Here is a 15,734-nt window from a genome sequence, read left to right on the forward strand (position 1 = left end):
GGGCTAAGATTGTAATCTCTCTCTGCATCTCCTCTGCGGTGCCTCCGCCTGGGCTGTCAGGGCCATAGGCTGGACCACCTCTGAGCATCCCCAGAGGCCCTCTAAGCGGCCACTTCTTCATGTGCACAGCAGCCTAGCACAAGGAGGCCCAGCAAAGGAGGGCTTGGCTCAGTCACCGGCTTTCTCAGAGGCCGGGCGTGCACACACACGGCCACGCACAAGCACAGCCTGTCTTTCTCTCTGTGCGTTTACCTGGGCAGCTGGAGTAGGGGCCACAGTCCATGTGACTGAAAGGACAGGTAGAGCATCAATAGAAGAGACATTATGATCCAGAGTAACCATGGCCACTGAGGAGCAGGAGATTTAAAACCAGCAGCTGGCCTCCTGCTGCCTCCGCTGGCTGCTCAGCCCCAAGGGAGTTTGCCTGAGGGTCACCTTCTGGGGATCCCTGGAGCCTGTCTCTCCCCTCAACCCCCCCCCCCCCACCCCTCTGCCAACAAGGCAGCCAGCCCGGGGGATGGTGAAGGGTTTTCCTTGGGGAAGCTGGGGTAGGGGAGTGGTGGCAGTCTCTGTGCAGGGCATTTCCCTGGGAGGCGGGCAGCAGGTTGGGGGGCAGTGTGAGTGGTTGGGGACCTTGGCTGCTGTGATGCCTCCCAGCTTCTTAGCTTCCAGATTCTTCCCTTTCATCATCTCACCCAACTTCCCTCTGAGCTTTGGGATTTTAAACATACAATTTTTTTCCCTCTGACATCTCATTTTGTAGGGATTTTTTCTGGTGGTGAAATGCACATGACATACCAGTTGCCATTAGTAACATTTAGTGCATTCATGATGTGCGACCATCCCTCTATCTGGTTCTGCTCTCTTTTAAGCATTATAAGCTCGTTATTAAAGAGATTTGGAAAGAGTATGAAGAAAGAAGTAAGCATTATCCCAAATTGCACTCGCCGGGGATGACCGTGGTTAACACGAAGGCCACAGCTCCCACACAGAGCACTGAGGCCACAGGGCAGGTCTACAGAGACGCTGTGGGGACGCCACAGGTTTGAGGGCAGCACAGTGACATCTGTCGGGGGCTCTGCAAACTGCTAGCTCCCAGTCCGCAGTGTCACCATGAGATCATGTGACTTTCCTTTCAAAAATGTCACATCTTAGAGACAGTCTTTCTGTGGGTGGTGAAGGTGACAAAAGCAAACACCCTGTGAACGTTGCATGGACAGGACACGTGTGACCGTGTCCAACGTGATGCCAAGGTCCGAGCTGTCACACAGTGCCCGCACGCCTCCCAGGAGTGAGGAACTGCTTGTGCCAAAATGAAACAGAAATGGTTTTCTCTTTCCGTTTTTGTGCACCTTTTCAGATGGCTACACGGTCAGCTTTGTGCTGTTTAGACCGAGTCACTCCCCCCGAGGACCTCTTTGGCATTCCTTTCGGCCTAGGGCAGTGGTCGGCAAACTGCGGCTCGGCAAACCGCAGCTCGAGAGCCACATGCAGCTCTTTGGCCCCTTGAGTGTGGCTCTTCCACAAAATACCGGCTCTTCCACAAAATACCGACTTCTGCGCATGGGCCACAAAGTTTCAGTCGCACTGTACGTGCGTGCCCGCCTGTGGTATGCCTAGGGGCACCGTGAAAATGACTGGCCCTCAGGATAGGTGGACGGAGGAAGCCTGGGGGCCTCTGCTGCAGGCGCTTGCTTCAGCTCTCTGGTGTGTACAAGCCAATGTGGCACCTGCTTCCTAACTGAGCTCAGCTGCATGTGCGGTTGCACACTGGCTGCTGTGACCCATCGCTCTACAGCTGAAGAAGCTCAGCTCCAAAGGGCAGTCATGGCACAGCCAACCGGGCCCCTCCTTCCACACCCGGTTCTTCCCCCTCGGAGACCCCGAGATGGGGCACCTCTGTGGTTCTGACAAGTACCAGCCCCACCCCCGTCGTTCGTGGGGCCGTAAGGTGCCTCTGCCTTCCTCCAGGCTGCTGGCCCGGTGAGCCCCTGACTGACCCAGTCAGAAACGCCCTCATCTCGCCCCATCGCCCACTTTGCTGACTCCTAAAGGCTCATCTACCTTTCTATATAAGCCTCGTTAGTATCAGATGACTCTTGGACCGGAAGTCCTCCGAGCTACTGTCTACCATTGGTACCTCCACGTGAATGAGCTTAGCAGGGTCCTTCCTGAGAGGCGTTTTGACAAGAAAAAGAAGAGAGGTCTCTGAGAGAAGCAGGGAAGCTGGGTGCCTCCGATGGGCTCGCTGGAAACACTGGTGCAGAGGCTGGGAGCGGAAGGAGGAACAGAGCACGTGCAGGAGATGTGGCAGCGGCCCCCACCTGCAGGGATACGGCCCAAGACCCCAGTGGGTGCCTGGAGCCAGGATAGTTTCTAACCCTACGTATACTAGGTTTTTCCCTATAGACACATACCTATGATCACGTCTAATTCATAAATTAGGCACAGTAAGAGATTAATAGCAATAACCAATAATAAAATAGAATGATCATAACAATACACTGTAATAAAAGTTATGTGAATATTCTCTCTCTCTCTCTCTCTCTCTCTTTCTCTCTGATAACAGATCTGATAACCGAGATGGTTACTAACAGGCAAATAGCATATTCAGTGTGGATATGATGGACAAAGGGTCGATTCACATCCCAAGTGAATGGAGCTGGACTGCACAAGATTTCATCACACCACTCAGAATAGCTTACAGTTTAACACCTATGCCTTGTTTATTTCTGGAATTTTCCATTTGATATTTTCAGACACTGGTTGATCGTGGGTAACGGAAAACATGGAAAGCAACATGGTGGATAAGGGGGGACAAGTAACCAGTAAGGAAGGAGCCGGCCTGCAGTGTGGTTGTACTTTAGTCCTCGGTCACCCTGCAGGACACCCTAGAGCTGCGATGGCCCTTCAGGCTTGTCTCACATTGAGGCAAGGGGCCAGGTGTTTGCACTCGCCAGCCACTGCCTGTGTGGGTCACCCATGGAAGGAGAGGTGACCTGAGACCAGGCAGGCTACAGTGAGGGATGCAGTGTGAGTCATTGGCAGCCGAGTCCCAGCAGGTGTGCACTGGGGGAAGCATGAGTTACAACTGTGCTGAGCGCCCTGAAGGAGACATCTAAAGAGCTTGAGTGCATGTAACAAGGGGGAAGAGCGAATATCTTAACCTAACCTGGCAAGGTGCTGGGGGTGGGGGAGGTGTGCACAACTTCAAGGAAGACTTCCCGGGAACAGTGATATTCAGAATGAGGCTTTAAACTTGAGGAGGCGTTGCACAGGTAAAGAGCTGAGGAAACAATAATGGATAGCACGTGCAAAGGTCCTGAGGCAGAGGGAGCAGCCTTTAGTTGAGCTTGGGGCCTGAGGGACCATCACAAATTGAGGTTGGCATGCAGCCTGGGTCAACCAGGACAGGGGTCCAGGGAGGGTTGGGGACCTTATGGAAGCCACTGACCAGGGAGGTAAGTAACATTATCAGCTCTCTCACTTCCTGTCTGGGACCCTTTCCCACCCCTCAGGCTGCCCTTCTATGATCAGCCTAACCAATTCATGTGAGTATAAATGTGATTTATCCTAAAGAGGTCCTGGCTCCAGACAACCCCAGGGTCTCCCTGACAGCCAGCATCCTCTCTCCTGGAACTGCCCTGGATGTTGCCCACACACGTCTGAGGGTCCTCAGAGAAGACAGCAGAGCCTGGGAGGGAATGGCATTTTTTTTTAGATTTATTGAGGTGGCATTTGTTAATGGGGTCACATAGGTTTAAGATGCCCGCCACCCAAAGCCAGATCATCCTCTGTCACCATAAGAAGCGATTATTCCTGTCCTCCCCACGCCCTTTCCTGCCCAGAGCAGACAGAGCTGCCCTCTCTACAAAGATCCCAATGGGGGGACAGGAAGTAACTAGCCCCCAGAGGAAACAGGGTGGAATGAATTAGCAGAGCTCAGAGGTCCCATCTGGGAAACCACTCAAGATTTCCAGGGTCTGACCCGCTGGCGACTCGGAGGGCACCTGAGCAATCAGGGACACACTGGCGGCGAGTCCTCCGTCTGACGTCTGTCTGTTTTCGTGCAAACTTCTCCGGAAGCCTGGGGCGAGGTCAGGGGTGGCTAAAGCGTATCTGCTCACCCTGCCCCCACCCCCAGGCTGCCCATGTGCACAGAGGTGGCTGGTCACCCCGTGCAAAACAGCAGCATCCACCATAATCTAACCAGTGTTTTAAAAACACTCCAAACAGTTTAATTAAATCTACCAATTGCTTTGACTGCTTTTCTCTCTGATTTATTAAGATGCTGTCATTTAATCATTCCTTTAACCAAGGCAGCCATTTAAATTAGCTATGCATGGCACAGGCCTCATGAAATGATCAGCCAAGACAGGGAGGTAAGTAACATGACCAGCTCTCTCCCTTTGGATGTCAGTGAATGACATTCCTTTATTTAGCATTTATGTGCCGGGCATTGTTCTCTTTGCTTAACAGACATTTGCACGATTCTGGAGGCAGATAACATTATTGTCCCCATTGTACAGATGAGGAAACTGAGGCACCGAGCAGTTAACAGTTAAGTAGTATTCTGGGTAAGTGGCAGGCCTGGGGTTTGAATGAGAGTGTGGTTCCGGTTTTTAGGTCAGGCCCAGAGGCACCGGGGGGCTCTGTGGAACTCCCTCAGGGAAGCAGGGGTCACCTCCAATTCCTTTGGTCTAATCTGTTTCATTGGTTTTTCTCTCCAAAATAAAGATTTTTGGAATAAAAGGGTTAAGCCTTCACATAAATGTGCAGATCACTGACAAGAGAGCTTAGTCAGAGAGGCAGGAGACTTGCCCTCTCTCCTCTGAAATTCGGATTCAAAGGTTTGACTCAGAACCCAGGAATCAGTGAACACATCAGATGATTCTCATCTGCAGACAAATTTGGGGGACAGGGGGGCAGCGAGGGACCTGCCTTTGGGTTCCAATTCCTCCCAGTCCTCAATGTAGCCGAGGTCAAGCCCTGAGCTCAGTTCTTCGCTGTAAAATGAGCTCAGTTCCCCGCCCGCCTCCCTCCTAGAGCTACGGGAGGCACAATGACATCAGCAGGTGAGGGGCTGTCGTGACATCAACTTCTTCTAAAGTCCTGGGCGGTGGGGTCCCACACCAGGCGGCTCCTGGCTTCCACTCACCATCCGTCCCACGCCTCTTCCTAATCACAGAGGCTCAGTGTTTTGAATGCAGAGCACAGAGTGAACTCCCAGAAGAAAATAGTGTCCCAAACAAGTGCATCCCCCCTCAGTCACTGGGACTCCGGGGTTATGCTCGAGCAGAGGAATGCCATGCAGTGGGGAAACGGCGTGAAGGTCAGTGAAGGGCGGAGGGATGGCCAAAGCCCCCAGCAGGGTTTGAGCGGGACTGGAAGGAGGGGATGTCCTGGAACGACATCTTAGGAGGAGAAGTAGGTGAGCAGGGCCCATTTGCAAGAAGATGGAATAAGAGCTGGGGGGGGGGGGACTCAAAGTTGCACTCCCCCCCCCAGCCCGCCCCGTGATGATGCCTGGACATCTGGGTGTGGACTGTTGGAAAGGGTTTCCCGGTGAAGGGTAAGGGGAAGTGGGCTGGACAGGGGCAGGCAGCGGGGAGTTGGGCCAGATGCATAGCCCCCTTACACACGCACTCAAAGGCTCAGGGGCTGGCTGGGGCCATGACTGTCAGCCCAGACTTCCAAACCGCACCCCAAAAGAAGAAACAAAATCAGCTCACATTCTGTCCCTGTAATAGCAGCAGCTTTAATGGCTGAGGAGAGGGTGGCAGGAAGGGAGTAAGTCATAGGACAGAAAAGTGGGGTTGAGGGTACTCGGCCTCCTCTATCCAGGACCCTGCCTGCACCAGTGTTCCAGAATGTTCCACAGACCATGCTCCCATCATGCCCTGAAATTGCCCTGCATCCTCTTGTGGGTCTCCCTGAGGAAGCGAGATGCCCGGCATCCCACACGGATTCAGAGGTGACAGAGATGTGGGTGAGAGCAGGGCCACACGGCCGTTAGCCATCCACCTCCGAGGACTTTCTGACACAGCTTGTCCTGGAGAAGGGGCGCTCTGGCTCGACTCTCCACTCTCTCCCTCTGCCCACGAGGATGCTGCTGGGGCACTTCCAGGGGCTGTGGAGCCCTGAGTTCTAAGCCCAGCTCAGCCCCAGCTCGCTGTCCCTTCCCCTCTCAGTTTCCATGTGAAAACTGAGGCCGCCAGGATGGAGCTCAGAGGCCTTGCAGGGCTGAGATTCTAAATCGCCACCTGCTCCGGCCAGATGTCATCGCTGCAGGCAGACCGGAGCCCGCTCTGATCTCCCCAGGGGGCGGGATGGGCTCCCAGCGCCGGGCCAAGGCTGCGGCTGGCTGGGGTGGGAGGACAGGTGTGAGGAGACCATCCAAATGGGAGCCTCCCAAATGCTCTGCACCCAGACGTGCCGGCCAGATCCTGGGCCTGGGTCTGACAGGAGGGGGGATGAGAACGCAGAAGCCCCAGGACATGCTGCAGCCAGGGGCTCAGACAGGGATCAGCTATGCCTCTGGGCTGGACCTGGTGGGGCTGGACCTGGGGCAGGAGCAGGCCGTGCGCCAGGGTGGGCACGTGCTTGTGTATGTCCAAAAACTGCTGGGTGTTCAGAGAAGTCACACACACACACACACACACGTACACACACACACACACACGTACACACATGCACACACGTACACACACGCACACACGTGTGTGTGTATATCTTCAGGTTTCACAGTCAACAGAAGCCTTGGAAGAAGACAGAGCCCAAGCTGAGACAGGCTCCAATCCAAGGCCAAGGTTCAGCTGGGACCATTGTGACTACACGGCCGGCTGTTAAATTATTAAAATACTTCAATCCCAGGGTCACACTTCATTCTGAAGCTCCTGGAGCACCCCGACTCCCGCCCACCCCAATGTTCCAGTCCCAGGACCCCAAGACTTCCCCACAGGCCCACAACCAAAGGGTGAGTCCCAGGCTCCGCCAGGACGGACGCCGGGACCACTCTAGTCCCACGTCCACCCTCCCTGGCTGATGGGGGTCCTTGTGTCACTGCGCCCCCTTATGTGGACTAGCCTCCCTCCCTCCCCCCTGCTCCCCTCCCATCTCAGCGGTCCCTTTGCTTTCATCACATCCCTCTTCATTGCAGAAGGAGTTCTGGGTCCAGAAGAGCGTCCAAGTGACCCAGATTCGATGCACATTCCCACCTTGAGTTTTGGGGTTCCAATGCCAAGGCCAGACCCTGGGAACTGCTCCAGAGGCTGAGGGGCAGACAGCGCTCTCTCACGCTCACACCCTGTGCCACCCCCACACCCCCCCCCGCCCCCCAGCACAGGAACTGGTCCCCTCCACCAGCCCTCTGATGAGTATTCCACACCAGCTCCGTCCCAGAAGCAGAGAGGCAGCCCCTCCCGGCGGCTGCTTGCTGACAACCGGGAAAGGGTTTTAATCTCAGAAACAGTCAAGGTGGGGAAGGGGAATGCAGGGCGGCCGGGAGGGCCATATGGAACCTGTTTGAGGAGCTGGGTCAGAGCCCAGCTACACCTCCATGTGCCGAGGCGCCAGGCCAGCCCTTGGCTTTGCCGGCTCAGCTCTGGCCAGAGAGGGGAAAGAGCGTGGGAGAACAGACAGGCGGTGCACGCGGACAAGGTCAGCGACGTGTGCTCACAGGGCCGCTGTCCTTCAGGGGAGGGTGCCCTGGCTGGCATCCCGGCGGCCGGAGGGCGGGCTGGCCCGACAGCTGGGTGACCTGCTGCAAAGTGGCACTTCAGCGAAGTGGCACTTCAGGTCTCCTCGAGGCATGGCAGGGGCTGGCTTGTCTGGGAACGCCAGTCCTGCTCAGCCCGGCATTCCTCGGCCCGGCCCCTGGTGCAGACGGTTCCGGAAATCCCTGGACAGCACCATTTCTTCGCCACTCTGGCTCCCCTGCCTGTGCACACAGCCAGTCCGCTCTGTCTCTGTCTACCCGGCCCAGACCCAGTCCCACACCCGGACACCGGCCTGCACCACGCCAACTGGCCGGGCGGGGCTGACGCTGCCATGGCTTTGGGCTGATGTGGATGTTGGACTGACCTTGCTGAGTTTGGGGCCCGCCTCAGCGAATTCCAGCTCCCCACCTCAGGACATGTGCAGCCTGCCTGAACTTCTGTCTAGACTCCCAGGACTTCTCGATGAACTGACCACGTTTCTGATTGATTTTGCAGAAGTTTCGATGAAACTTCACTGAAAGTAGCATGGCCCAAGTTTCCCACATTTTCAACCCACCTGCCTGGATTTCTGGTTGGTTTGACTGAAAAGTTGTGGGGTTTTTTTGTTTGTTTTGTTTTTTTACCAATTTTACTGATTATTATTTAAAATCTAAACTTCTGGAGTGTTGGAGCTCTCCGGATTCTTTTACTAAATAACAGGAAACTGTTTGGGGAGCCATCAGCATCAGCCCCCAGCTCACACCCAAGTCTCCCCCAGCCAGCCTGTCTCAGCTGAGGAAGGGATGGGGCAAGGGGTGCCCACTGGACCTTTATCCCCCTTCTGGAATATTCTAACGTCCTAGTGCCTGTTTCTCTCAATATATATATTGATTTCAGAGAGAAAGGGAGAGGGAGAAGGAGAGAGATAGAAACATCAATGATGAGAGAGAATCATTGATCGGCTGCCTCCTGCACGCCCCACACTGGGGATGGAGCCCACAGCCGGGGCATGTGCTCTGACCGGGAATCGAACCGTGACTTCCTGGTTCATAGTTCAGCGCTCAACCACTAGCCCACGCTGGCTGGGCTAGTGCCTGTTTCTTTATTGACACTTCCATCAACCATTCTGCCTTCTCTCTCCTTGTCCCGGCCTGGCCCCAGCTCTTGGAACCACGCTCCTGAGTCAGGGCCTCTGGGGCCCCATCTCCTGCTGGGAAGTCATGTAACAGCTCACAGGCGAGGGCTCCTGGGCCTGCGGCCGGGGCTCCAGGCTCAGCTCTGCTGGTTCTGGCCGTGTGATCATGGCACAGGTTAATGACCTTTTCTGAACTCTGGTTTATTCATTTCCAAAATGAGGGTGATTCTCCTGCTCATCTCTTGGGTTGGTGTGGAGGATCTTAGCAAGAATGCTAATGATAGTTCAGTCTTATTGGACAGTGACTCTGAGCCAGGCTCTGTTCTGGGGCTGCGTACGGCCTTGGGACCTTTGCCAAATCCTTACCAAAGCTCACAAGTCTAGCAAGGGCAGAGCCAGGTAGTCCAGGCTGGCAGAGGCGTGCCCTCACCCACTCTGCAGGCCTGCCTCTGGGCTTGCCTCACACTGATAGAGGCCAGGAGTGGGCCAGCCTCACCGTCCTCATCATCCTAATTAGAATATGGGGCCAGCATCACCTTCCTCATCACCCTCATTAGAATATTATTGTTGGTGGCCTGTTTCTCCTTGAGAGAATTGGGCTGCTCTTTGTGTCCCACGTGGGTGAGGCCATTTGTAATTCGATGGTGTGACTTTATATTCTTTTGGGAACACTGTGGGGCAGGAGTCCTCCCAGCAACCCCACCCCACCCCCACACCAAGGGAGCCCTGGATGTTTTCAGACCCTCCAGGCATGTCAGAACCACCGGGCTTGTTCTGATGTTTGAGACCTTTGTCAAGCGGCTCACATCTGGCCTGACTTTACCGTGCGAATCTCCTCAGCTTCTTTCCTGGCACCGTAATGGGAACCAGATTTGCAAGTGCTCCCCAGTCCGTGGTGTGTGCGGGCGTTTGCCAGGCTGCAGGCTGTAAGCTGTGGGCAGTGACAGTGGAGAGACTGGGCCGGGTCCCTGATCTTGAGCAATTCCCGTGCCGACACTGGTCTTGTCTTCTCCAGGCAGGAGAGAAGGTGGGCATTTGGGAGGATGTGTGAACAGTAGCTATTCGTGCCTCCGCCTCAGGGAAGCTCTTCAGTAGGGAGAGCTGGGGACAGGTGCCGGGGCTGCAGCTCTCCGTAGTCCCTGTCTCAGGTCCCTGTGTGCCTCTGCGGGTGTGCTGTCCAGACGAATGCCTCAGCCCCTCATTCCCACTCTTTCCTGCCTTTGCACCGGTGGTTCTCTGCTTCCTATGTGTTAACATCTTGAAAATCTTCTGTATGTTAGACAGGAGGCAGGAACTAGAGGCACAAAGACACATTTCGGCCTTCAGTGGCTCATGGTGGCAGACACATGCAAAGTATCAGGATCATGGGCCTGGGACAGCGAGGCCAACCAGGGCAGGGCAGGGGAAAGAACATAGTATCTACGTAGATTTCTGTCTTGCCCACCTGGAGAAATCTTACGCATCCTCCAACACCCTTCAGCTCTCCTTCGAAGCACTCCCGGGTCCCTACACGCAGAATGAATGTCCCTCTCCAGCACTCCCCTGGCCTTGCCCACAGGTGAGAGAGCACCGGCCACCACATTGATGAAATCTGTTCTCCCCAATCTGCCCTGGACTGCACACGCCCTGAGGACAGAACTGGATTCAGTGTTGCGCTGCCAGGGCCCTGTAGAAGTATAAGAAATATTTGTTCAAAGTAAGTCTGTGTCGTATCATATCCACATGTGTATGCATGTGTGCATGCGGCCGCACATCTGTGAGCTGGGGCCTGGTAGTGATGGGGGGGAGGGTAGTTCCTGGGACTCATTATTTAACGTATTTGCCTCATTAAGGACTCTTAGCTCCTCCCAATGTAGACAAGTTTGATAACCAGCTCCCTGGTGCTTGGAAGTTGAAAGATTGATTCTGGGGGAGCAGCAAGGGGGGGCAGGGCTGGGAGACTCGATGCATCAGGCTCCATCCGTGCCTCCCTCACAGCCAGCTCCGCCTGGCAGCCAGGGCCTGGGGAACACACCGAGAGACAGCTAGCCCACCTTAGCCAGGGACCCTCCTCTTGATTCCCTGCACTTCTGCTCCCAGAAAAATCACTCCCCCCTGGAGAAAGCCCTCCACTGCTCCGACCTACAACAGGAGCTCGGTGTCCTGACCATTAAACATTCTGGACAGAAACCTAAGGTTGAATCACAGGTTCATTCCTGTCTAGACACTCATATCCCAGCTGGGCCCTGCCCCCTCCTGGGGAAGTCAGTTGCATGGGTGGTCTGAGCTCCAACCTGAGATGCTAAGAGGGCAAGGAGAAGGTCTTCCAGGTGCAGAAAATCCCTACATGCTCCCCAAAGGGCTCCACTGCCTGGTCTGTGGTAACAGCCCTTGCTTCTGTGTGCACCTTTGTAATTTCCAAGGAATCTTCTATACATTGTCCATTCTGTTCACATCAGTTGAGCTTTGGCTTTGTGCCTGGCGTTGTGCCTGGCTAGCAATCAATGGCATGCACAGGCGCTGGGCTGCCCCTCACATGCATCCCTCTTTGGTCCTCACGACGACCCCTTTGTAAAGATGAAGACAATGAGAATACGTGTTCCCGTTTCTCAGGGACACACAGTGCTCGGTGGTGGAAGCAGGACTTGAACTCACCTCTCTCGGGGGATTCAGACCCCACACTCGCCCACTGCCCTCTCCAGCCTTTTCACCTGCCCCCAATAACCCTGGAAAAGTTGGAGCAGCACTCATGCCCCCTCTTAAATGAGGAAAGCTGGCCCTTGGTGGGTTTCGGACTTTCCAGAGATCGCAGGGGCCAGGCGAGAGTGCCAACCTGGCTCCAACATCCACCATGGCCGAAGGAGAACCCTCACCACGCTGCCCCAGATCCAAGCCCACCTCCGTGCCACTCTGCCCGACGTGCCCTGCGTCACCAGCCTCCCTCCCAGCCCCTGCCTCGCACGACACCATGACAGGTGGAGACAAGCTGTGAGAATCGTGAGAGTGTCGCCCAGCACAAGTGGTTTGTGAGGCATCAGTGCTGGTGGCTTTATAACAGGGCCCTATACTCTGGTTTCTCTTCAGATCGTATAAATCTTTCGCCTTTTCATATAACAGGGCCCCGCCTGCTGGCCCCCTGGGGCTCCTCTCCCCTGAGGCTCCCTCCACAAGGACAGGAATGACCCCACATTCCTGGGGCTGAGGAACAAGAACACTCTTTCTGACATGTTCTTGCCTAATTTGCCCCCCAACCAAGGACTTTGGGTGTCATGACAAGGTCAATGGTTGCCCAAATGTCGTCAGATCAGATCTATTTTCAGTTTTCAGATGGGCCAGTTGCATCAACCGGGCCTGTTCTCACCCAGTTCTTCCCCTGTCTCTGTCAGCCCTTCCCTGGATGCTCGGTCTCACTCAGAGCTAAGAGCTCTCCCGTGTTGACTCAGAGAGCGAACTGCTCCCCAGAGCACGGCCTGAGATTCCAGGAGGCAAACGTGAGGCAGGGTTTCCAGACCCTTGAATTCCACCCCCAAGTTATGAGAAGGTCCAGTGAGTCCCAGGGAGCCCCAAGGCCATGGGTTCTTGCCCCTTGTCCATTGTGGGGTCCCATCCTCCAGGCTAGTCCCAGGGGAGTCACCTTCTCTTGGAGCTTGGACATTTGGAAACTCGAATTATTCAGAAACTCAACAAGCACAGAAGAACAACAGCTGCAGGAGGAGAGCTTGAGTGCAAGTCCCAGATCTGGCCACTGGCAAGTCCCTAGGGGCGCTGGGCACCAGTTTGCCCAGAGTTTGAATGCCAGGGCCGGACGTTGTCTCTGAGAATGAAACCAGCATTGCAGGTGGTCGCCTTCTTTAACATGACCAACCTAGGAAAACCATTCTGATGAGGACGTTTTTAAGGCTCTATCTCTCATCATTCCACCTACTCTCACCGCATCTCTGACAACACATGGAATTAATTATCCGAGTGCTACTTAGTTACAACAACATGAGGAAGAGAGAAGATCTGACATTTATGGAGCCCTTACTGTGTGCCAGACCCCCTTCTGAGTGTGTTCTCTGTGTACTAACTCATGTAATCCTCCAACAAGCCTCTAAGACAGGTGTTAGCAACCCCCCCCCCACCCTCCATTTACAGATGAGCAATGTGAGACACTGAGAAGTAACATAATACAGCGAGTTCCTGTGGCTAAAAAGCAGCAGAGCCAGGCTTTGAAGCCGGGCGCTGTCTCCAGAACACACATGTTTAATCACCAGGCCACAGAGTCAGCAAGACGGACAAGGCCTGGCCCAGAAGGGAAGGTGGGCTCGCACATAAATTATTCCAGCACAAGTTGGGGAAGTGATAAGCGACCAAGCGAGAAACAGATAACATCCCTGGGGATTGGAGATGAGGAGAAGATTGCTTCCAGCTGGAACGAGAGGGAAGTGTTAAGGGGATGACATTGTAGCTGAGCCTTGAAGGACAGGTAGCATGGAGCCGTGGAGATTTGGGGAGAGGGAGCAGTTGGCTGTGCTGGGGATGATCGGCAACAGAGGAAAGGGGCAGATCAGGGGAGAGACATGGGCCGAGAGGGGTGGAAACAGGCTTTCATACTGAATGAAGGTGTTTGGGATGGGAGAGACCCGGTCAGGAATCAGCTTCGGGATCCGGAATCATGCGCAGTCAACAGAAGCAGGGAAGGGCGAGCCTGGAAGCAGGAATAGCATGTGCGCTCGGGGTTCTGGCAGGAGGCAGTGCAACTCGGGGAGCTCAGCTGATGGCTGAATGAGTAAGCCTGTTGCCTATGGAGGGGAGATGGGCAGCAGTGGGAAGCCTTTCTCACCACTGGCCTGCCAGCTGAGGGCAGCAATTACATCACTAGACCCTGTGAGGGGACCACTAACAGGACATGGCCCAGAGCCGGGACTGAGCAAGAAGAACCCCCATCACATCTCTTAGGGCTTTCCATGGGCAGCAGGGTTCTGGCAAGAAAGTCCCCATGGAGGAGACTGCGGGGTCAGTTTCTGGGGACACAGAGCAAGACAGAGAAAGAGAAAGATGGAGAGAGGATGTAGGGTGGGGATCGGGAGACAAAGATAGAAGACCACCCAGACCAGATTTAGAAGCTGTTGTAATGGTTTCGGAAAGAAACACCAAGAGATTGAACCAGGGCATCGCGTCTCCGCCTTTTGGCTACGATCAGGTGGAGAGACTGAACCAGGGCAGTTGCAGAGGGAAAGGAAGTGTTGGGGACAGATGTGGGGGAGCTTCAGAAAGTAAGGTTGGCAGATTTGGCAAGGAGTCACCTGCAAGGGCAAAGAAGGGTTTGCATACCTGTGGAGTGGCAGGTGTACATGTAGCAAACCTTCTAGGTTAAAAACAAACAAACAAACAAAACACCAAGAGGTGCAATGGTGTCTGTGCGACCTCCAGAGGCTGTGGAATCGCACCTCGGCCATCCATAAAGGATGACGACAGCAGCTCGGCCAGCTTTTGAACCTGCGAGAGGAGGGAGAAAAAAAGGAGGTGGTCATTTCAGCCAACTCTCAAAGCAACATTCAGGTAGAGAGCTACCCCCTCATACAAAGATGAACTATAGACAGACCACTCAGGATGCCCCTGAAGAGGTTCGGAACCATGACTTGGGGGGAGAGAGCTGCTACCAGAGGAAAGACTAGAGATCCTCTAACCCGAGCACATGCAACCTCCCCTTCAGTGTCAAAGCAGCCTCGGGTAGACCAGATTCCTGCTGCCGACCTTGATGCAGGTGATCCTCTAACAGGCGGGAAGATGAAGATGAAGATTTTGAAGAGGAGAGTGATGGTGACGATACTGTAGTTCTTGCAGAGCTGGAAAACGTTGAAAAAGAAAGAGCTGAAGAGCAGGCCAGGAAGGACCAAGAACAGAAAGCTGAAGGAGGAAGGATTCACATGGAAAACATTCTGAGTGGAAACCCTCTCCTGAATATCCCTGGCCCGTCCCAGGCCCAGGTCAACCGCGAAGGTAAGAGAAGGTGGGAGGAAGGTGTTGTTGTCAGGATCTGTGTGAACGGTGGACGTGACCAGAAGAAAGACAAAGATTTGTCACTGATACACTGCGATCTATATTTCACAAAAAGTTCATGAAGAAATATATGAAATAATACAGTTTCATGTGCTTAATTAAAGACTGTAAGATGTAGACGATCATTCTGACTTTGTTTTGTGTCTTTTCTCTTTCGCCCCATTTAAGTTGTGCATGGGCTTCTCTAGCGTTAAGTTCCAAAGTATCTTTTCCTTAATTGGTACCTTGTTTGATAAGGACGTAGGAATTGGCTTAATCCAGTTTCCAGTCTCTAAATGTCTCCAATGTGGGAAAAGGAACCTGCTTGTAATAAATATTTTTAATAACCAAATCTGCCCTGGCCGGTGTTGGTCAGTGGTTAGCGTGTCAGCTCACGCACCAAAGGGTCCTGCATTGATTCCTGGTCAAGGGCACATACCTGGGTTGTGGGTTTTCTCCCTGCCCCCCCTGTCAGGGTGCATGTGGGAGGCAACCAATGGATGTTTCTCTCTCTCCTCCCTTCTTCCCACCAACTCCCTCTGAAAAGCAATGGAAAAAATATTCTCAGGTAAAGATTAACACAAAGCCTATATAATAAAGCGGTAATGTGCAAATTAACCCTCACAACCTCACAAGATGGCTGCCTATGACCAGGCCGGCAGGGGGGTTAGTGAGGGACGACCAAACAACTGAACAAGCAGGTTGCGTGGGGTGACCAGGCTGGCAGGGGGGCTGTGAGGGGCGACCAGGCTGGTGGGGTGGCAGTTGCTCACGGTCCTGGATGAGGTGGCGGGGCAGGTTTTCTCAGCTCAGTCTTAGGTGCTGGAAGTCTGGAGATCCCGGGACACTCTGCAGGAAGGTCGTCGTGCTCTCCAGTGAAGGTGGCCGCTTCGGAAGCA

General features: G+C 54.2%; 1 pseudogene; it reads left to right on the forward strand.

The window, feature by feature from the left end:
• The first annotated feature begins 14,261 nt into the window (after positions 1-14,261).
• LOC102439790 lies at positions 14,262-14,935 on the forward strand (annotated as a pseudogene).
• The last annotated feature ends 799 nt before the right edge of the window (positions 14,936-15,734 follow it).

This window comes from Myotis lucifugus, unplaced genomic scaffold (genome assembly GCF_000147115.1).
Source record: "Myotis lucifugus unplaced genomic scaffold, Myoluc2.0 scaffold_292, whole genome shotgun sequence".
NCBI lineage: Eukaryota > Metazoa > Chordata > Mammalia > Chiroptera > Vespertilionidae > Myotis > Myotis lucifugus.